The following is a 24,278-nucleotide window of genomic DNA, read 5'->3' as shown; positions in this document are numbered from 1 at the left end:
GCACACATGCAGTTTATGGCATGTCATCAGTGCAGAGCAAGTCAATAAGAATGGCTGAGACCACCAGAGCAGCGCCCCTGGAGCTGCAGAAGATTTACAAAGTGAGTACAAATTATTTTACCACATTTCATGCCTTTGGTCATTTTTTAAGTTTGTGTTTTTGTACTTTCCACACAGTTATTTTGCCCTATATTACTAGAATTTTTGAAATTCAGCTAAACAATAAGTTTAGATGAGTTTCAGTTTTTATTTTTAATGGTGCAAGGGAGGCACATATCATTAATAAGTGTGGGGACATGGAGGGGGCGGGGGTATAAGCAAGACATTTCTATTATATGGGGGCACACAGGGGGGCATTACTGTTATAAGAGGCACCAAGAGGGACATTAGTGTTGGAAGGATGAAAGTGGGACCAACAGCTACATTGCTATTTTATGGGGGCACAAAGGAAGACATTACAATTGTAGGGGACATAAATTGGGCCATTACTATTGTAAAGGAGCACAAAGAGGAGAATTGCTAATGTATGGGGGTACAACAGGAGATATTACCATTTGTGCTGCATAATTGGGACATTACTGTTGTAAGAAGGACAAAAGGGAACATTACCAAAGTGGGACATTACTATTGTATAGGGACACAAACAGGGACCTAGCTTAGGAGGGCACTGGCAAAGCGAAGAGCCAAAAATGTGCTTACGTTGCACTGTACAGACAAAAATTGTGGCTGGAGGAAGTCTTCATTGTGCTCTGGGCCAGATGAAGAAGAACGGGGAAAGTGAATGATTTCAATCAGAGAGGATGTCACCTGTTATTCACTTATGCAGCCTGCAGAGTGCCTGCGTAGAACTGAGATTTTCCACTATATGGTCACTCCATGGTGGTAATTTGGGTTTCTATTCAGTATCAGTGGAGTGGTGGTTTGTGTTCATAGTCTGGTGGTATTATTTAGCTAGTGTTATTACTGGTGATATTGGTCTTAATTTACTTGGCTCAGTATGGTGCTAAAATTTGTTACATGTATAATGGTATAATTATTATTTGTTAACTATGTGACTTTATTATTTAGAGGTGTATTTGGCAGCGTTCAGCCTCCGCTCCGCTCAGCAGGCGGACACCCGAAAGCTGCTTGCAAACGGATCCGTCCAGACTTACAATGTAAGTCAATGGGGACGGATCCGTTTGAAGTTGACACAATATGGCTCAATTTTCAAACGGATCCGTCCCCCATTGACTTTCAATGTAAAGTCTGGACGGATCCGTCTGAACAACTTTCACACTTAGAATTTTTTCTAAACTATAATGCAGACGGATCCGTTCTGAACAGATCCAAATGTCTGCATTATAGGAGAGGATCCGTCTGTGCAGACACCAGACGGATCCTCTCTGAACGCTAGTGTGAAAGTAGCCTAATTCTGAAGTGGTTCTAATTCTAATGTGGATTTAGCACCATCTAGCAGTGTTAAGTTGTATTGTACTTTGTTTTTCCTGTTACAAAGACTACTTCATTGTGGGAGTGCAAAGCATCCTGGGAAGAGAAGCCTATAGTCTCCAGGACACATCAGCAGAGCTGTCCTTTTGCATGTCTCCTTCTTAAACTCCACCATCCTTGTAAAAGCATATCTGGTGAGAGATCTACCCTTGTTTCAGGGACATATGTTATGCAGAGCTGTTCAGCTAGTTGTAATTGTTACTCAGGGAGTTGTTACTACTGTTAGCTAGATATGTAATCTTATGTACAGGAAGCCATTTTACCATGTGCTTCAGTGTTAATGCAAATGTTATAGTGCATGCTATCTATACTTTATACTTATACATGCTATTTGTATTCTTGTAGTTTTACCAATCAAAAATCCTGTTTTACCAATAAACAAGTTAGACTACAAAGAAAAGTCCTCTTATTTGGAAGACAGGAATCGTTTATGCGGAATGTCAGACTGCACACTGTGTGAACGTGTATGAAGACAGAACAAGGGACATATACTCTATCTCTGTAGACCCTAGCAATCTCACTGGGCCTTCAGGGGCAGGGTTTTTTATTAGAAGCTGGATTGCCCAGTTCCAAATTTTGCCCTGGGTCCAAAGGACTCTATTTACCACCCTGGTGTTTTGTAAATGTTGCAAAAGCCCCTGTGCAAAGTTTTACATTAGTTTCCTTATTATGTTATTTAGTTTGCATACATGTAAAAAAAAAAAAAAAAAAAAAAAAAGCGAGTGCATTTGTGAACACTATTTATTTGCAAATAGCCCAATCTTTCATCTGAGTTAAAGTGGGTACATGGTTGATAAAGTAGAGTACATTGCTTCGAGTCTCGTATTCTTCCTATTTCCTTCTATCAAAAGAGTGTGGCGTGCTCTCATTACACAGTGACGCGGCTAGCTATCTTATGCCCATTCCTGTGTGAAATTAAAACAGCCTCCTTCATGCTAGCTACAGAGAGATACACATGTTTCTATCAAACTCTATTTTATTCTGCCTCACCAACACTTGTAATCCAATTCACACCAGCACAGTTGAATTATGCCATCAACTAACACATTTGCTGAAGATTGAGGATAGCAATCTGACACATTGATCTCTCCCACTGCTATCTGCCAACAATTTTCTGCCTTGTAATAGCCCGCTCAACCCTAAAGTGAGTAAAAAGTTCAAGTATGAATCATTATATATTTTTTTCTATAGTGTATTTTTAAGAACATATAGATGTTCTAGTAAGCACATAGTAGTTTGTGGGGCACTTAGGATCCTCAGCATTTGTAGCATTCTTTTTTTTTATACTGTAGATTTTTATTAGCACATAGTGGGCAAATGTTCAATAATACAGAAAGGAAGAAAAGGGAAAAACATGAAATGGCACGACATAGCTCATACAGTCATTTGGCAGACCATTACAATGGGAACATACAAAATGAACATGGCATGTAGTAGTACAGGTCCCATAATTATATCCAAAGATGTAGCACATAAAACTCAGGACTAGGGATTAGACAACTGACAAGACATAAAAGGAAAGGAACAGGTAAGGGGGGAGTAAGAGTGGGAATGGTAGGGTGGGAGGGGAGACCCTTAGGGAGATGCCAGGTATGTATCCCAGGGTAGCCATATTGTTTGGAATTGTTCCACGGTGTTGTTAAGGGACGCCGTGAGTCATTCCATGGACCTGAAGTCATGGACCCTGGCTATAAGCATGGACTTAGTGGGAGGGGTTCTGTGTAATGAAGTCAGGCGGCACAGCGTACTGGTTGAGGGGTGCTCGGTTTGTGTGGAGGTAATCCCAAAATCAGAATAATGAAAGAAAACCGGCACTCCCAAAAATCTTTGCTGGTGATAGATTTATTGGTCACTCATATGACGCGCAGCGTTTCGGCACTCACAGGTGCCTTTTTCAAACAAGAAGTGAGCAGCAGTATGAGTGGAAGAACATGCAAACAAAACAGGTTTAAATAACCCTCCCCTGGTCATGTGATGATGACATCACGTTGCCGGGGAGACACATAAACAATAATGTGAGTGAACGCCTCCTGTTGCAGGTCCATGTCCAAGCCGAAAGTGTCCCACTGCAACCTTGGACACTTTCGGCTTGGACATGGACCTGCAACGCTTCTTTCGCTCTTTGCGATTGAAGGCTCACTTCTCCACACAAGGAGATACCGTATCATATGATCCGGATCCCCCTGGTGGATTTGAGGACATTTTAACACTAAAATCTTATGGCTTACGGGTAAAAAGTCAGTATATGCCACCTAAAACTGCACACCCTATAGAAACGTACATTGAGCTAGTCCAGAAAGGTATTAGTACCTTGCTTACACAGTTTAAGGGAGGACAATACTATTTACATCAAAATCTTACAGCATTAGAGAGACAGACTATCAATCACTTACTTGATGACAGATCACTCATTTTCAAACCCGCGGACAAAGGGGGCGCTCTTGTAGTACTAGACAAGGAGTATTACACACATGAAATTTTGCAACAATTGTCGGACACTAAAACATACGCAATCTTACCACGCGATCCAGTATATGACATCAAAAGAGAACTGCAAATTCTGATACAGAACAGTTTAGAACAAAAAATTATAGACCAGAAAATGGCAGAATTTCTAATAAAACAGCATCCCATTACACCGGTGTTTTATACCTTGCCTAAAGTGCACAAATCGATGGAACGTCCCCCAGGTAGACCTATAGTGGCAGCATCAGATTCCATACTCTCTCCCCCAGCCATGTTACTAGACAAGGTATTGACCCCTCTTACACAAAGAACCCCCTCGTACCTTAAGGACACACAGCATTTCCTAGAAGAGCTTAGCCTTAGCCAGGTACATGTAGGTGAAGAATGCCTACTGGTCACATATGATGTATCCAGTTTATACACATCTATAACCCATGCAAAGGGGATAGCGGCAGTTAAATCACTACTAGACAACAGTCATTATAATACCGACCAGAAAAATTTCTTCACCTCATTGCTTACCATTGTACTAGAAAAAAACTACTTCTTATTTCAGGACACATACTACCAACAATGCTGCGGGACCGCGATGGGATCTAACGCCGCACCGCCGTATGCAAATACGTATATGTCACAGTTGGAGAATGATTATATATATCCAAATCCCATTTTTCATCAAAATTGCAAATTTTGGAAAAGATTTATAGATGACATATTTTGCATATGGCGGGGCGGCGTAGAAACCTTACAGCAATTCACTGACTACATCAATAATATTTGGCCTGAACTAAAATTCACACTCCACTGGGATCCTCACAGAATATCCTTCTTGGACACTTGGGTTATAAAGGGGACTGACGGCAAGTGTATAACAGACCTCTACACCAAAGAGACTGACCGTAATAGTTTACTCAATTATGATAGTAACCATCCCCCTGCAGTAAAAAAATCTTTACCCTACTCCCAGTACAAAAGAGTCCACAGAATTGTCAGTGATCCCACAACTCGTGACACACACGATTGAGTGAGATGACTGACAAATTCAAACAAAGAGGATATCCCAGTTCTGTTTTATTACAACAAAGGGCCAAAATCAACAGTACTGATGCAACACCAAAAAAATCCAACCCCAAAAGAATTCCATTTGTGGTCAAATATCATCCATGGATTAATCGCATCAGATCTGTCATGTATAAACATTGGAATATAGTTAAATCCTCTTACCCCACTGTTGCAGAACTCCAGAACCCTCCCATGATCTGCTACAAAAGGGCAAGAAACATCAGGGACATGGTGATTAGGGCCGACATAGGCAGCAATAAACTAAACATTAGACAAAGGACACTTGCCACTGTCAGAAAGGGCACCTTCCCTTGTCTCAATTGCGTCCACTGCTCAAGTGTCATTAAAGGGGCATGTATCTCACATCCCCATACAGGTGAGCAGATCCCAGTGAGGGGACACTTCACATGTGACAGCTCCTTTGTTGTCTATCTGCTGAAGTGCCCCTGCGGTCTGTGTTATGTGGGTGAGACCAGCATGCGCATGAAGGAACGCTTTGGTAAACACAAATCTACCATACGCAATGAGAATTTACTACTCCCCATTCCTCAACACTTTCACCAGCAGCGACACAATGCCTCACAACTCCGGTTTCAGATCATTGAAGAAGTCACTTTACCTAGACGGGGTGGGAACCGTTTAGAAATGTTACTCAGACGCGAGGCTTTTTGGATCCATCGGCTACAGACACTGGCTCCTAAAGGGTTAAACCGGAACTATGCAATTAACAGCTTCTTATAAGATCTTTTATAAGACCGCTTAGTCCTCTTTTTTGCCTCTCTCTCTCTGTTGGTTGCACACTGTTGCAATATATAGCAATTAATGAATGTTGCTATTAGGATATGTTCATATGCACAATTTGTGTCACTTACTTGCAACAATGTTTCTCTTCACAGTGCAACTGAAATTTATTGTTGGTTGCACAATTTTGTAATATATAACAATTAGTGAATGTTGCTACCATGATATGTTTATATGCACAATTTGTGTTACTTACTTGCAACAATGTTTCTCTTCACAGTGCAACTGAAATTTACTTTCCAGGGTGTGACCTCTGTGAAGACTCAACAGGAGGCGTTCACTCACATTGTTGTTTATGTGTCTCCCCGGCAACGTGATGTCATCATCACATGACCAGGGGAGGGTTATTTAAACCTGTTTTGTTTGCATGTTCTTCCACTCATACTGCTGCTCACTTCTTGTTTGAAAAAGGCACCTGTGAGTGCCGAAACGCTGCGCGTCATATGAGTGACCAATAAATCTATCACCAGCAAAGATTTTTGGGAGTGCCGGTTTTCTTTCATTCTTAGTGGGAGGGGTTATCTGCTTCCAGGATTTAGCGATCAAGGATTTGGCTGCAGTACATAGTGAGAGAAACAGCCTGGAAGAGTGTTTGTCCAACACCGGAGGTGGCAGGTTAAGTAATTAGACCTTTGGGCCTAGCGGTACAGGGGATCCAAAAAGGGAATGAGCCACGTCCCTTATCTCCCGCCAAAATGGGATGATACTGGGGCACGTCCAGAAAATATGATACAAAGAACCCACGTCGTTCAAGCACCGCCAGCAGACAGATGGAACAGTTGGGTTTATGGAATGTAGGAGTGCAGGGGTATGGTACCAGTGCACTAGCAGCTTGTATTGAGTCTCCTTATACATGGTGCAAATAGATGACTGGGCTGCCCTATTCCATACAGTCTGCCAGGCACTGCGAGAAAGAGGTGATCCGAGGGTGGTAGCCCAATTTTTCATGTAAGCATGATGTGGGGTCTCGCCCTCTGCAATTATGGCTAGAAGGCGGTAGATAAGAGAGATGAGACCTCTCGTCCCTGTGTCCAGTCTGCACAAGCGCTCAAATGGGGTAGAAAGTGACACCTTAAGCGAATCGAAAGTGGTGCTCACATAGTGAAGAAACTGGAGGTAGTGGAGTCCCTCCATCGCCGGTAATTTCGATTGGTCCTGAAGTTGCGCAAAGGACCTCAATGTCAGAGTAGAGGTGTCTACAATGTCCACCAGATGGAAGAGAGCCAACGACGACCAGACCTGGACCATGGGGGCAGTCAAGCTAGAGGGAATAGCTGGGTTGTAGAGAAAGGAGATCATAGAGGAGTGTTGAGAAGCTAAGGCAAACCGTCGGTGGCAGGTGTCCCATATGTGTTTGGCAAAGGCCATAGGCCCCAGGAGGGGAGTGTGGGGAGCTACGGGGGTCTGCTGCCATAGCAGGGTGTTCGGATGAACCGGGCAATCCAAAGTTTTTTTATTTCTACCCATTTGGTGTATGCCTGTTGGGACGCCCAAAAAAGAATGACACGCAAATGAGAAGCCCAGTAATAGTGTATGATATTAGGGATCGATAGGCCGCCTCAATCTGTGGCCGCGAACATAACCTCACGGGGGATGCGGTGACGTTTACCTTGCTGTATAAAGTCGAGAATGGCCTGTTGGAGGAGGCGTAGTTCTGAAATAGGGATTTGTACTAGGAGCATCTCAAAGTAATAAAGCAATTTTGGGAGGAGGGACATCTTCACCGCTGCTATGCGGCCTAGCAATGATATGTATAGGGGTTTCCATTTTGTGAGGAGGGACTTAAGTTCCCGGAAGAGGGAAGTTACTGGAGTACAATGAGGCATACGTAGGAGTAATATGAACCCCTAGGCAATTCAGCGTGGTGTCCGACCATCGATAAGAGAAATTGGTCTGGAGCAATGTTAGATCACGGGCAGGTATAAGGATAGGTAGTGCTTCTGACTTAGAAGCATTGACCTTGTATCCCGAAAGGTTGCCGTAGTGAGTTAATGCTTTTTGTAGATTTGGTAGTGTAATGTGAGGATTGGTCAGGGTGAGGAGGACATCGTCCGCATAAATGGAGATCTTAAATTCTCTGTCCCGTACTTTAAGGCCTCATGTATACGACGTCCATTAAAAACGGACACACTGTCAGTTTTTCATAGCCATTTTGCATCAGTGTGTGCATCCATTTTCTGGCCATGTGTCCGTTTTTAATGTTCGTTTGCATCAGTTTTTCATGTCCGTTAAAAACGGACATGAAAAATGGATGAATTTGATTGGCAGTTATTTCTAGACCCACCCCTTTGAGAACACCCACAGGATGGTAGCCCCCAGCTAAAATAATGTCCCCCATACTGTAGGAAATTTTTTACTGCTCCCAGCTTTAATAATGCCCCCAATGTAGGCCCCCAGCTAAATAAATGTCCCCCACGCTGTATATAATTTTTTTATAGTGCCCCCAGCTTTAATAATGCCCCCATGTAGGCCCACAGCTAAATAAATTTCCCCCACGGTGTATAGAATTTTTTTATAGTGCCCCCAGCTTTAATAATGCCCCCATATAGGCCCCCAGCTAAATAAATGTCCCCCACGGTGTATAGAATTTTTTTAACCGCCCCTAGCTTTAATAATGCCCCCAATGTAAGGCCCCATCTTAAATAATGTCCCCCAAAGAGTGCTAAAAATGGCCGTGTGACGGAGTTCAGTCGTATGTGTGCTGCAAGGGATTCTATACAGCATTTGTAGCATTCTAATGTCATATTAAAGGAGTTTTCTGGGTGCTTACTATTGAGGGCCTATTCTAAGGATAAGCCATCAATATCTAATTGGTGGGGGTCAGATTCTGGAACCCCCGCCGATTAGGGTCCAGCACAGTAAGAAGAATCCAATTAAAAATTAATTCTTAATTATCCAAGGTTAAAGACTCCAGTTTACATCACAATATAATCTTAACAGTTCACATTAACACATTGGATTAAAACAATCAGCTGGACGGCACAGTGCTTGGTAAGCTCCAAAAGGACCTCTTCAAACATCTGATTGGGGATGGGGGTGACGGGCCTCTTCAAACAGCTGATTGGGGTGCCAGGTGTTGGACCCCCACTGATCAGGTAATGATGACCTGTCCTAAGGACAGGTCAGCAACATTAAAGGGGTTGTCTCACTTCAGCAAAGGAGCATTTATCATGTAGAGAAAGTTAATACAAGACACTTACTAATTGTGATTATCCATATTGCTTCCTTTGCTATACATTTTCTATCACACTATACACTGCTCATTTCCATGGTTATGACCACCCTGCAATCCATCAGTGGTGGTCGTGCTTGCACACTACAGAAAAAAAGCATAGGCAGTGGAAGCACCCATAGGCAAGTGCTTTTTCGTATTGTGTGCAAGCATGTTCACCATTGCTGGATTGCAGGGTGGGCATAACCCCTGGAAACGAGCAGTGTATAATGTGATGGAAAAATCAATCTAGCCAGCAAAGGAGGCAATATGGACAATAACAATACATTAGTAAATGGCTTGTATTAACTTCCTCTACATAATAAATTATATTTGCTGAAGTAAAACAACCAATTTAAACACCCAGAAAACCCCTTTAATGCTTAACCCTTACTTATAGGCTGAAATTTATAAAAGACATGGCAATATAATATTGCAAACGAAAAATAAACAATGCTGAGGCTTCAGGTTCAAGCAGCTGATTTGAGTGACATGTTATCTGATTCTTGCCCCTCAAGTTCAGTTCAAAAACCACCATGTCTGAATGCTGTATGAGCAAAGAAATCCCCTCAAAATACATGTAAACTGAAGGCTCTTTCTGCTGCTGGAACAATACCAGAGCTAGGGCTGTATTCATTTAGCAGTTGAGAGAAAATTTCCATTGGCTGAAAACAATGATAAGTGACATCTTTGGCTGCGTTATTCAGCAAATGAAATAGTTGCTTATAATTACAATATTTTTTGCCCTATAAGACACACTCTTTCCCTCCAAAGTAGGTGGGGGAAATGTCAGTGCGTCTTATGGGGCGAATGCTAATGAGCACTTCCATTACGGAAGCTCTCATTAGTAAAGGAGGACCGGAAAGCGGTCCCCGGGATTTGTACTCACTTCCTGGTCCTCGGCCGATCACTGTGCTGTGACTGCGCACAGTGTGAGGACGTCGGTGTGCTCTGTGACCTCATGCTGCATGCGTAGGGTCCCAGCATAGCGTGCACAGCAAGAAGAAGAAGATAACTGTATCCTAGGAGCGACAGTGGCGTCTGGAGCAGGGGAGATACATTGATTTTTTTATTTTATTTGCTCTGTTCATGGGGTTTTGATCTGATGTCTGGGGGTAATTCACGTTGGGGTCTAAGCTGACGTCTGATTGGGGGTCTGATCTGAGGTCTTATTAACATTGGGGATCTGATCTGAGTTCTGATTGGAGGTCTTATTAAAATTCTGGTCTGAGCTAAGGTTTGATTGAAGGTCTGATTGACACTGGTGGTCTGAATGGGGGTTCTGAGCTGTTCTCCTATTAACATTGGGGGTCTGATCTGAGGTCTGATTGGAGGTCTTATTAACATTGGGGTCTGAGCTGTGGTCTGATTGAAGGTCTGATTACCACTGGGGGACTGATTAGGGCTCTGAGCTGAGGTCTGATTAACATTGGGAGTCAGATTGGTGGTCTGATCTGAGGTCTAATTAAAAATATTTTTCTTCTTATTCTCCTCTAAAATCTAGGTGCATCTTATGGACAGGTGCATCTTATTAGGCAAAAATATGATAATTGTTTATAAAATGCTATGTACAGTACAGACCAAAAGTTTGGACACACCTTCTCATTCAAAGAGTTTTCTTTATTTTCATGACTATGAAGGCATCAAAACTATGAATTAACACATGTGGAATTGTATACATAACAAACAAGTGTGAAACAACTGAAAATATGTCATATTCTAGGTTCTTCAAAGTAGCCACCTTTTGCTTTGATTACTGCTTTGCACACTCTTGGCATTCTCTTGAGCTTCAAGAGGTAGTCCCCTGAAATGGTTTTCACTTGACAGGTGTGCCCTGTCAAGTTTAATAAGTGGGATTTCTTGCCTTATAAATGGGGTTGGGACCATCAGTTGCGTTGAGGAGAAGTCAGGTGGATACACAGCTGATAGTCCTACTGAATAGACTGTTAGAATTTGTATTATGGCAAGAAAAAAGCAGCTAAGTAAAGAAAAACGAGTGGCCATCATTACTTTAAGAAATTAAGGTCAGTCAGTCAGCCGAAAAATTGGGAAAACGTTGAAAGTAAGGGCTATTTGACCATGAAGGAGAGTGATGGGGGTGCTGCGCCAGATGACCTGGCCTCCACAGTCACCGGACCTGAACCCAATCGAGATGGTTTGGGGTGAGCTGGACCGCAGAGTGAAGGCAAAAGTGCCAACAAGTGCTAAGCATCTCTGGGAACTCCTTCAAGACTGTTGGAAGACCATTTCAGGGGACTACCTCTTGAAGCTCATCAAGAGAATGCCAAGAGTGTGCAAAGCAGTAATCAAAGCAAAAGGTGGCTACTTTGAAGAACCTAGAATATGACATATTTTCAGTTGTTTCACACTTGTTTGTTATGTATATAATTCCACATGTGTTAATTCATAGTTTTGATGCCTTCATAGTCATGAAAATAAAGAAAACTCTTTGAATGAGAAGGTGTGTCCAAACTTTTGGTCTGTACTGTATGTGTAGCAGAAAACAAATAAATGCTCTGATTCACTTCCGAGTGTATGTGGTGTGTATATTTTAAGGCAATGATAGAAAATCAATCATCAATCTAGTATTTTTGTAACATTCGTATTGCCTATTTTCATTTATTTGTAAGTTAGTTAGGCAAAGTTCACACTTCCGTGATTTGGTCACTTATTTTCACCAGTTATTGTGAGCTAAAACCAGTAGTGAAGCCTGCACAGAGATAAGGTATAATGTAATGATTTCCTCATGTTCTGTGTTTTTGACCCATTCCTGGTTTTGGCTTCCAATAACTGTGAATAACTGACCAAATAACTAAAGTGTGAACTTGGCCTAATGTGTTGTACAGGGCAGAAAATAAATCTACAATTTCTACCTTAACTCCTTCATGACAGAGCGATTTTTCCATTTTTGCGTTTTCATTTTTTACTCCATCTTTTTGGAGCCATAGCTTTTTATTCTGTTCACACAGCCATATGAGGGCTTGTGTTTTGAAGGCTCCATTTAAGATTACATAGGATGTAGTGGGAAGCTGGAAAAAAAATTCCAATTGTGGTGGAATTGAAAAAAATGCAATTCTACCACATTGTTATGGGTTTTGTTTTTACAGCATTCACTATGAGGTAAAGCTGACTTGCGCTCCTTATTCTCTAGGTCAGTATGATTACAACAATACCAGACTTGTATAGTTTTTCTTGTGTTTTAATACTGAAAAAAAATAAAAACTTTGGAAAAAATTTATTTTTTATTTTCATTGCCATATTCTGACCCCCATAACTTTTTAAAAGCCATGTATGAGGATAATTTTTTTTGCAGGACGATCTGGAAGTTTCATTGATACCATTTTGGGGTGTGTATGACATTTTGATCACTTTTATTTAATTTTTTTGAAGAGGTGAAGTAATGAAAAAATTGCAAATTGGCCATATTGATTTTTTTCCAATTACGTATGGGATAATTTTTTTAAAAATATTTTAATAGTATGGGCATTTTTGGACATGGCGATGCCTATGATGTTTATTTTTTATTGTTTATTTTGAGGAAAGGGGGTGATTTGAAGTTTTACATTTTTTAAAAACTTTTTTTACTTTTTGTTTCACTTTTTTTAGGCCCCCAAGTGGACCCCAACATGCAATCATTAGATTGCAATTTGTATAAAGTGATGGAAATTTTATCCATTACACAGTACAAAGATTGGTATATTATATTTCAGTGCTGCCACCTGCAGGCTTGAATTAGAATATACAAGTAATAAGCCTAGAAGCCAAGTACAGTCTCAGGCTTATTACAGTAATGGAACGCCAGAGGGAAGCATTTCTGCCTGGGAAGCGAGCGCTTCTGTACTATTTTGGGGTACATATCATTTTTATTTTGTCACAGGACGCCGGCGACACGCGTCCTTCCCCTTGCGCCGCCTGCGTCTTGTTCCTCTCCGGCAGCTGCAGGAGGCGCCCTCCGCCCAGAGCGGGGAGCCGCTCGGCGTCTCCGCTGCCATGGCAACGGAGGGCGGAGCGTGCCCAGCCGCACGCTCCTTCTATGTGCGGCCGGCCTCCTCTGTTGCCAGGATACCTGTGTGGGCTGAGCGCCGAGCTGGACACTCGGCACTCAGCTATCAGTCCTGGGACAGGTCACATGACCTTAACCCTTCAGTATATAAGCAGGCAACCTGCTGGCCACAGGTTGCCTGTGATATTGTTTATATAGGCTCTTGATACTCTGCTCCATTGCTCTTGAATTTGACCGACGGCTAGTTATTTGACCACGCTCCTGCTTGTACTCTGACGCGACCTCCAGGTTTGACCTCTGGCTTGTTATTGGTATTGTCTTTTCTTCTCCCTCGTAGTTTGACGTGACCTCTCGTTGTGAACTTTGCTAGTTTGTTGACCCTTCTCGACTGCTGTACGCTCCTGTCGCCGCCCGCCGCCCATTGCCTGTCTCTGCTTTTCTCTGTCCCTCTCGCACTTACTCAAGTTGGGGATCGCCACCCAGTTGTGCTCCGTCGCCTAGGATGGGTAAGTGCAAGTACAAACCGGATTCCAAAAAAGTTGGGACACTAAACAAATTGTGAATAAAAACTGAATGTAATGATGTGGAGATGGCAAATATCAATATTTTATTTGTAATAGAACGTAGATGACAGATCAAACGTTTAATCCGAGTAAATGTATCATTTTAAAGGAAAAATACGTTGATTCCAATTTTCACTGTGTCAACAAATCCCCAAAAAGTTGGGACAAGTAGCAATAAGAGGCTGGAAAAAGTAGATTTGAGCATAACAAAGAGCTGGAAGACCAATTAACACTAATTAGGTCAATTGGCAACATGATTGGGTATAAAAAGAGCTTCTCAGAGTGGCAGTGTCTCTCAGAAGCCAAGATGGGTAGAGGATCACCAATTCCCACAATGTTGAGCAGAAAGATAGTGGAGCAATATCAGAAAGGTGTTACCCAGCGAAAAATTGCAAAGACTTTGCATCTATCATCATCAACTGTGCATAACATCATCCGAAGATTCAGAGAATCTGGAACAATCTCTGTGCGTAAGGGTCAAGGCCGTAAAACCATACTGGATGCCCGTGATCTCCGGGCCCTTAAACGACACTGCACCACAAACAGGAATGCTACTGTAAAGGAAATCACAGAATGGGCTCAGGAATACTTCCAGAAACCATTGTCAGTGATCACAATCCACCGTGCCATCCGCCGTTGCCAGCTGAAACTCTACAGTGCAAAGAAGAAGCCATTTCTAAGCAAGATCCACAAGCTCAGTCGTTTTCACTGGGCCAGGGATCATTTAAAATGGAGTGTGGCAAAATGGAAGACTGTTCTGTGGTCAGACGAGTCCCGATTCGAAGTTCTTTTTGGAAATCTGGGACGCCATGTTATCCGGACCAAAGAGGACAAGGACAACCCAAGTTGTTATCAACACTCAGTTCAGAAGCCTGCATCTCTGATGGTATGGGGTTGCATGAGTGCGTGTGGCATGGGCAGCTTGCATGTCTGGAAAGGCACCATCAATGCAGAAAAATATATTCAGGTTCTAGAACAACATATGCTCCCATCTAGACGTCATCTCTTTCAGGGAAGACCCTGCATTTTTCAACAAGATAATGCCAGACCACATTCTGCATGAATCACAACATCATGGCTGCGTAGGAGAAGGATCCAGGTACTGAAATGGCCAGTCTGCAGTCCAGATCTTTCACCTATAGAGAACATTTGGCGCATCATAAAGAGGAAGGTGCAACAAAGAAGGCCCAAGACGATTGAACAGTTAGAGGCCTGTATTAGACAAGAATGGGAGAGCATTCCTATTTCTAAACTTGAGAAACTGGTCTCCTCGGTCCCCAGACGTCTGTTGAGTGTTGTAAGAAGAAGGGGAGATGCCACACAGTGGTGAAAATGGCCTTGTCCCAACTTTTTGGGGATTTGTTGACACCATGAAATTCTGATTCAACATATTGCCTGGCTGCGAGCTGGATTACATCGCCTTCAGACCGTGTTCACACCATAGGTAGCGTAGTGGTAGGACCCTTTGCCATGCTGAGTGACCGTGACGTGGTGCAATGATGGGCTCCGATATTTTCCTGACAGGAATATATTGGCGTAAGTCTCAGCTTTTAATATCTGCATTTATGACTAGCCAGTATAGTCAGTGGCATATCCGTTTGGTGCATTTTTTCTGTGATTTATATGATTGTATTTACATCCGCACAATGCTCCGTTTTGTGTAGGATGCCCTTGTGGTGCATGTGGACCGCGCCGACATCCTCCACCGTATGCATTTTTTGCTGGGGATAGTCGTTTGCTGCGGTCCACATGCGGTGGGGCTGCTCCCCCAATGTAAAACACGCTACAGTGTTAGGGGTTGAGCCGCTCCTCCAGTATTGCCACTATATTTCTGTGTTTTTGTCTTGTTTCATATGTAGTGTATGTGCCGTTACCTGGCATTCAAACACTCTTTTGCACCTGGTGACCTCCATCACAGGGTCTGATATGGGCGTGGCTTGCAGTCTTGGCTTTGTTCACATTGCACTAGTTGTCCTGCTAGGCGTTTGTGTGGAAGCCTGGCTGCGAGCTGGATTACATCGCCTTCAGACCGTGTTCACACCATAGGTAGCGTAGTGGTAGGACCCTTTGCCATGCTGAGTGACCGTGACGTGGTGCAATGATGGGCTCCGATATTTTCCTGACAGGAATATATTGGCGAAAGTCTCAGCTTTTAATATCTGCATTTATGACTAGCCAGTATAGTCAGTGGCATATCCGTTTGGTGCATTTTTTCTGTGATTTATATGATTGTATTTACATCCGCACAATGCTCCGTTTTGTGTAGGATGCCCTTGTGGTGCATGTGGACCGCGCCGACATCCTCCACCGTATGCATTTTTTGCTGGGGATAGTCGTTTGCTGCGGTCCACATGCGGTGGGGCTGCTCCCCCAATGTAAAACACGCTACAGTGTTAGGGGTTGAGCCGCTCCTCCAGTATTGCCACTATATTTCTGTGTTTTTGTCTTGTTTCATATGTAGTGTATGTGCCGTTACCTGGCATTCAAACACTCTTTTGCACCTGGTGACCTCCATCACAGGGTCTGATATGGGCGTGGCTTGCAGTCTTGGCTTTGTTCACATTGCACTAGTTGTCCTGCTAGGCGTTTGTGTGGAAGCCTGGCTGCGAGCTGGATTACATCGCCTTCAGACCGTGTTCACACCATAGGTAGCGTAGTGGTAGGACCCTTTGCCATGCTGAGTGACCGTGACGTGGTGCAATGATGGGCTCCGATATTTTCCTGACAGGAATATATTGGCGAAAGTCTCAGCTTTTAATATCTGCATTTATGACTAGCCAGTATAGTCAGTGGCATATCCGTTTGGTGCATTTTTTCTGTGATTTATATGATTGTATTTACATCCGCACAATGCTCCGTTTTGTGTAGGATGCCCTTGTGGTGCATGTGGACCGCGCCGACATCCTCCACCGTATGCATTTTTTGCTGGGGATAGTCGTTTGCTGCGGTCCACATGCGGTGGGGCTGCTCCCCCAATGTAAAACACGCTACAGTGTTAGGGGTTGAGCCGCTCCTCCAGTATTGCCACTATATTTCTGTGTTTTTGTCTTGTTTCATATGTAGTGTATGTGCCGTTACCTGGCATTCAAACACTCTTTTGCACCTGGTGACCTCCATCACAGGGTCTGATATGGGCGTGGCTTGCAGTCTTGGCTTTGTTCACATTGCACTAGTTGTCCTGCTAGGCGTTTGTGTGGAAGCCTGGCTGCGAGCTGGATTACATCGCCTTCAGACCGTGTTCACACCATAGGTAGCGTAGTGGTAGGACCCTTTGACATGCTGAGTGACCGTGACGTGGTGCAATGATGGGCTCCGATATTTTCCTGACAGGAATATATTGGCGAAAGTCTCAGCTTTTAATATCTGCATTTATGACTAGCCAGTATAGTCAGTGGCATATCCGTTTGGTGCATTTTTTCTGTGATTTATATGATTGTATTTACATCCGCACAATGCTCCGTTTTGTGTAGGATGCCCTTGTGGTGCATGTGGACCGCGCCGACATCCTCCACCGTATGCATTTTTTGCTGGGGATAGTCGTTTGCTGCGGTCCACATGCGGTGGGGCTGCTCCCCCAATGTAAAACACGCTACAGTGTTAGGGGTTGAGCCGCTCCTCCAGTATTGCCACTATATTTCTGTGTTTTTGTCTTGTTTCATATGTAGTGTATGTGCCGTTACCTGGCATTCAAACACTCTTTTGCACCTGGTGACCTCCATCACAGGGTCTGATATGGGCGTGGCTTGCAGTCTTGGCTTTGTTCACATTGCACTAGTTGTCCTGCTAGGCGTTTGTGTGGAAGCCTGGCTGCGAGCTGGATTACATCGCCTTCAGACCGTGTTCACACCATAGGTAGCGTAGTGGTAGGACCCTTTGACATGCTGAGTGACCGTGACGTGGTGCAATGATGGGCTCCGATATTTTCCTGACAGGAATATATTGGCGAAAGTCTCAGCTTTTAATATCTGCATTTATGACTAGCCAGTATAGTCAGTGGCATATCCGTTTGGTGCATTTTTTCTGTGATTTATATGATTGTATTTACATCCGCACAATGCTCCGTTTTGTGTAGGATGCCCTTGTGGTGCATGTGGACCGCGCCGACATCCTCCACCGTATGCATTTTTTGCTGGGGATAGTCGTTTGCTGCGGTCCACATGCGGTGGGGCTGCTCCCCCAATGTAAAACACGCTACAGTGTTAGGGGTTGAGCCGCTCCTCCAGTATTGCCACTATATTTCTGTGTTTTTGTCAACATATTTTTCCCTTAAAATGGTACATTTTCTCAGTTTAAACTTTTGTTCCGTGATTTCTGTTCTATTCTGAATAAAATATTAGAAGTTGGCACCTCCACATCATTGCATTCAGTTTTTATTCACGATTTGTATAGTGTCCCAACTTTTTTGGAATCCGGTTTGTAAGCAGGGACAGGGGCGTGGGTGGCAGACTAGTGGGTGCACGCTCTCCCTCTCTCCTTCAGGGGTGGGGTGACATATTTGCACTATATTATGTTTTTCGTGAGGCAAGGTAACCAAAAAATGGCTGTTTTGGCACTGTTTTTATTTTTTACAACATTCATCTGAAAGGGTAGATCGGGCTATTTTTTTTGAGCAGGTTGTTACAGACGCAATGATATCAAATATGTCTACTTTATTTGTTTGTTTGTTTCAGTTTTACATAATAATACCATTTTTATTGGTACAATTTTTGGGTGCATATGATCTTTTGATCATTCATTATTACACTTTATGGAGCAAGGTGACCAAAAAATTGGTTGTTTTAGCACAGTTTTTATTTATTCATTTTTACAGCGTTCACCTGAGTGGTTAGGTCATGTGACATTTTTATAGAGCAGATCGTTATGGACGTGGCAATACCTAATATTTCTACTTTTTCTTATTTATTTAAATTTTACACAATAATAGCATTTTTGAAACCAAAAAAATTACTGTATGTTTTAGTGTTTCCATAGTCTGAGAGCCATAGCTTTTTTATTTTTTGACCAATTAGTTAGGGTCTTATTTTTTGCAGGATAAGGTGATGGTTTGATTGGTACTATTTTGGGGAGCATACGCCTTTTTGATTGCTTGGTGTTGCACTTTATGTGATGTTAGATGACAAAAAATAGCTTTTTTGGCACTGTTTTTATTTTTATTTTTTTATAGTGTTCACCTGAGGGTTTAGGTCATGTGATATTTTTATAGAGCAGGTTGTTACAGACGCGGCAATACCAAAAAAACTGAAAAATGATGTCTTAATGTCTCCATGTTCTGTGAGCTACGCCTTTTTGATCACTTGGTGTTGCACTTTTTGTGATGTAAGGTGACAAAAATTGCTTTTTTTTTTACATAGTTTTTATTTTTATTTTTATAGTGTTTATCGGACGGGAAGGATCATGTTATATATTTATAGAACTGGTCGTTACAGACGCGGAGATACCTGATATGTGTGCTTTTTCTTTTCTTTCTATTTTTTTTTAATAAAAACTGGGAAAAGGGGCGTTTTTGTTTTTTTACTTGAAACTTTATTTTTTTATTAAAAACACATTTTTTTTAAACTTTATTTCTGTCCCACTCTGGGACTACAACTTTTGGGGGTCTGATCCCATCTACAATGCATTACAATACATCTGTATTGTAATGCATTGCCTGTTAGTGTAGTACACAGAGGCTGCCTTGTCACACTTGGGGTCTCCGCCACAGCAGCACGGGGACCCAATGGCCTCCCTCACCCGCAGCAAACCCCTTCTATGTCGCAGTCAGCGCTAACCGCGGCATAGAAGGTGTTAATCTGCCAGCATCACTGTTTACAGCAGGGGACCGGCTATCAGGGACTGCCGGGCCCCTGTAGTGATCAGGCGGGTGCAGCTTCTGCACCCGCCTGATCAGCCCACTGTGCATGTACGGCGGAATGCGTTCTGGCAAAGCTTCCCCCGCCGTACATGTACGGTGTTTTGCTTTAAGGGGCTAATGAACTGCAGAGCACTCTGTAGTATGGTTATATTCTGCAGGTTGCTATGGGGCCAACAATGTCAGAGGGCCCAGCCTGGCACACAATTAGTCTAAAGAGTGGAGGATACACAGCATTACTTACAGAGTCCTCTTTTTCCTAAACTACCTGGAACTGTCGGGTCAGAGAAGAGGAGGAGGACACAGCCTGAAACAGCAAGTCAGGGCCCAGAAACTGTCTGCAGTGTCTGGTCTGTGCTGGGTCTCCCCCTCCTCTATCGGATTACTGCAGCTGGATCTCAACTGCATTCTTAGTTGCACTGCCGACCCCCTCCATGACTTCCCTGGTATTCGAGGGGGACGTCTAAGGCTGGTTTCACACGGGCGTTGCGGGAACATGCACGATTTTTCCGCGCGAGTGCAAAACATTGTAATGCGTTTTGCACGCGCGTGAGAAAAATTGGCATGTTTGGTACCCAAACCCGAACTTCTTCACAGAAGTTTGGGTTTGGGTTAGGTGTTCTGTAGATTGTAATATTTTCCCTTATAACATGGTTATAAGGGAAAATAATAGCATTCTGAGTACAGAATGCATAGTACAATAGGGCTGGAGGGGTTAAAAATAAATACTTATTTTTTTTAACTTCCCTTAATCCACTTGATCGCGCAGCCTGCATCTCTTCTGTCTTCTTCTTTGCTGTGCACAGGAATAGTACCTTTGATGACGTCACTGTGCTCATCACATGGTCCAATCACATGGTTCATCACCATGGTGAGGGACCATGTGATTGGATCATGTGATGTGACGTCACCACAGGTCCTTAGCCGGCAGCTCAACATTACAGAAGAAGACAGAGATCCACAACTACGCGATCAAGTGGACTCGGTGAGTTAATTTATTTTTTATTTTTAACCCCTCCATCTCTATTTTACTTTGCATTCTGTATTCAGAATGCTATTATTTTCCCTTATAACCGTGTTATAAGGGAAAATAATACAGATCGGGTCCCCAGCCCGATCGTCACCTAGCAACCATGCGTGAAAATCGCACCGCATCCACACTTGCGATTTTCACGCGGCCCCATTCACTTCTATCGGGCCTGCGTTGCGTGAAAAACGCAGAATATAGAGCATGCTGCGATTTTCACGCAACGCACAAGTGATGCGTGAAAATCACAGCTCATGTGCACAGCCCCATAGAAATGAATGGGTCAGGATTCAGTGCGGGTGCAATGAGTTCAACTCACGCATTGCACCGGCACGGAATACTCACCCGTGTGAAAGGGGCCTAACACAATCTGCCAAATGAGGAGACTGTCTGCAAGAAAGGTCATGAACAGAGAAGGTTGGTGTTGTTATAGTAGGAGCAGGGGACTTATAGGGAACCTGTCACCTTGATTTTGGGTATAGAGCTGAGGACATGTGCTGCTAGATCGCCGCTAGCACATCCACAATATCCAGTCCCATAGCTCTGTGTGCCCCGCATCTTCTGAATCTCCTCCTTGCTCCTCAACGTCACAAAGCTAGAGCGCCGTAATATCGCGATGCGTGAGCTAGCGCTAGATCACTGCTAGCACATTCGCAATATTCAGTCCCCATAGCTCTCTGTGCTTTTATTGTGTAAAGAAACCCGATTTTATATATATGTAAATGAGGCAAGTAAGAAGCCCAAGGAGTAACAGCTCCTTGGGCTTCTTACTTGCCTCATTTACATATATATAAAATTGTTTTTTTTTACACAATAAAAGCACAGAGAGCTATGGGGATTGAATATTGCGAATGTGCTAGCAGTGATCTAGCAGCCCATGTCCTCAGCTCTATACCCAAAATCCAGGTGATTTTGGGTATAGAGGGGTTGTCCGAGTTATAAATTTTTTTTATAAATAAAGCACTGTAAATCTGATGGTCAGCAATATATACATAAGCTAAGCAAGTTTTAGACAAAAAAAAATATATTTCCTCATTTTCCTGGTTCTCTTCTGGCCCTTTGTTTACCTGCAATAACAACAATCTGAGGTTTTTCTATGAATATTTGTGCCTCTCCTTCTGCTCTGCAAAGGGAGTGAATAAAAGTGTGGCCCTGAGTGACATGTCTGACTGCTGGGATACTCAGCAGCATGTTGTATGTGTAGGACTACAAGTCCCAGCTGTACAATGACACTGCTGATACACAGCATGTTGTATGTGTAGGACTACAAGTCCCAGCTGTACAATGACACTTCTGATACACACAGGATCTCTCCACTACCTGTTTTTGTGCAATGCTCTGCAGAACTCCTCTAGTCTCTCAGCTCTGTGTCTGCAGGATGAGGAGAGAAGATCCTGTCTCTTCACTGCCTGCAGCTGCTCAGCAAAGCCTCTACACCTGAGTGTGTGCTGCAGAAGGGGTTAAAGTTTCCTGAAGAATCCAGGGAGAGGGGAGACACAGGGCAGACAGGAGGAGCTCGGTCAGTGCAGGGGGCGTGGCCAGCGCAGTGACATCTCGTGCATAGACACAGACCTGCTCCCTCAGGCTTGTGCTCGAAACATCATCAAAGCAGGGAGAGAAGCTGACATCACAGTTCATGTGACCCTCTGTGAAATGTAAGAAAGGAGCCACTGCAGATGAAGTAAGTAAGTTGTAAACCCCTTACATTTGATTAGTTAGAAACATACAAAGGACAACAAAATAACTAGGACAACCCCTTTAACAGGTGAGTAATGGTTAATTTTTAAAACTTATTTTACAGATTTAGGCCTAATGCACACATCAGTGTACATTTTAGTGTGTTATATTCATGCTGAAGGGTAGGGGGCCATTTCAAAAGTTTGCTATGGTGGCCAGCCTTTTACACCTAGTTACCATTTTGAATGGTACTTTTAAAAACCCTACTCATACTATGAAGTTAAAGGGGTATTCCAGCACACTAAAAATGCTGCCCCATAGCCTGCAAAAGGTTTTTAAAAAATGAACCAGCTTATACTCATCTGGCCAATCCCCTAAAACTGCCATTCCAACAGTTCCCTCCCAGATCCCTGAAGTTCTCCACATCCTCCTCCTGTTGTTATCACAGCAGGAAATTATTGGGAATGCCGCTCAACGATTGCAGTGAGGATCTGCCTCAGAAAGTGACTTGCATTTCTCCATAGACATCTATAAAGAGGGGAAAAAAAGTACAGTATGCCAAAAAATGAGGGGAAAAAAGGCACAAAAACACTTGTATGCATTTCATAGCTGTCGTATAAAAAATAAATAAAAAAATGCAACAACAAAAAAATGTGTGAAGGCAGCCAATAACTGGCCTCAGTGGTGACATGCCCCCAAGCAGAACATGGCCAAACAATGATGTGCCACTTGGGCCACTTGGGGACGTGCTTGGGGACGTGCTTCCGCAGGTCCGCAGTGGTCATTGGCTGCAGGGGCCAAGTCCACAAGTCCAAGCTCATGCCGAAAGTTTAGGCTCCATTCAGTCCGTAGAATGGGTCCACATCCGTTCCGCAATTATCTAGAACGGGTGCGGACCCATTCATTCTCTATGGGGCCAGAAGAGATGCGGAGAGCACACTGTGTGCTCTCCGCATCCACATTTCCGGCATTTCTATGGGGGTGCTGGCCGGGTGTATTGCGGATCCGCAATGCACTACGGACGTCTGAATGGAGCCTTAGACACATTTGTCTAACTTGACAGCAACTTTTGTTGGCTTACTATGTGGCAAAGTTTTGAGCAAACATGTTAACACAATTTAGCTCAGTGTGGCATCTTAAGCCACACCTTTTCCTGCTATGTCAGGGATCAGCAACCTTCAGCACTCCAGCTGCTGTGAAACTACAACTCTCATCATGCACAATAATAACTCCCATAAAAGTGAAAGGAGGATTCCTTGGAGTTGTAGTTTCCGAACAGCTGGAGTGCCGGAGATTGCTGATCCCTGTGCTACGTCATGCCTGCTTGTGAAGTTAGGCTCTATGGATTTTTCCGTTGTTACTAAATATCCCAAATTTTGGAGCATTTTAAGACAATTTCTAGGTGTAATCACATTGGCAAATGTGTGCATTTGTGTATCAAGAACTCATGACTTTAAAGAGAACCAGAAACTGCAGTGTATCTGCAGACACAGTGGGCCAGATTTATCATTACTCTGATAGCTCACTCCACTTTCACATATGGCTAAAGTCAGATTTATGATCAGCCCTTTAAGACTGTAATAAATGTGGTTTGACGGTAGCAGTTTATCCGTCAGTAAGCAGCTTTACAAAAGTCGCACGTCTTTACGAAAAAGTCACATGTTCTATTAAAAAGTCTCATAAGATAAGCATGGTCCTCACTGGAGTGAAATTGTGCATTTTTTTGTGACTTTTTTGCGACTTTTTAAATAGTCGCAATAGTAAATCTGTCTAGAGATTCATTTACATAAGAAAACACGCCCACTTTCAGAAAACTGGCGAGCATAGTGCAGAGCACTGCAGTTTTAGCGAAATTTGCGACTTTTTCACTCCATTATTCTGACTTGAGCTAGTGATAAATCTGGCCCAGTATATCTGCAGACACCACAAAATGCAGTGAATCTGCAGACATGTTATAAAGCAGGGCCTCCCACCTGGGGCCTTTGGTTACCCCTATAGTTGTGCCCCTATGTGAACATCATATGACTAGTTCAATAACTACAAGCAGAAAACTATGAGGAATTGATAAACTATGCATGGAATAGCTTTCCTGCCGAAGTGGTAGCTGCAAATACAGTGAAGGAGTTTAA

The sequence above is a fragment of the Bufo bufo genome, chromosome 2, assembly GCF_905171765.1.
Source record: "Bufo bufo chromosome 2, aBufBuf1.1, whole genome shotgun sequence".
NCBI classification, from domain to species: domain Eukaryota; kingdom Metazoa; phylum Chordata; class Amphibia; order Anura; family Bufonidae; genus Bufo; species Bufo bufo.
Note: the sequence above shows the minus strand (reverse complement) of the source record.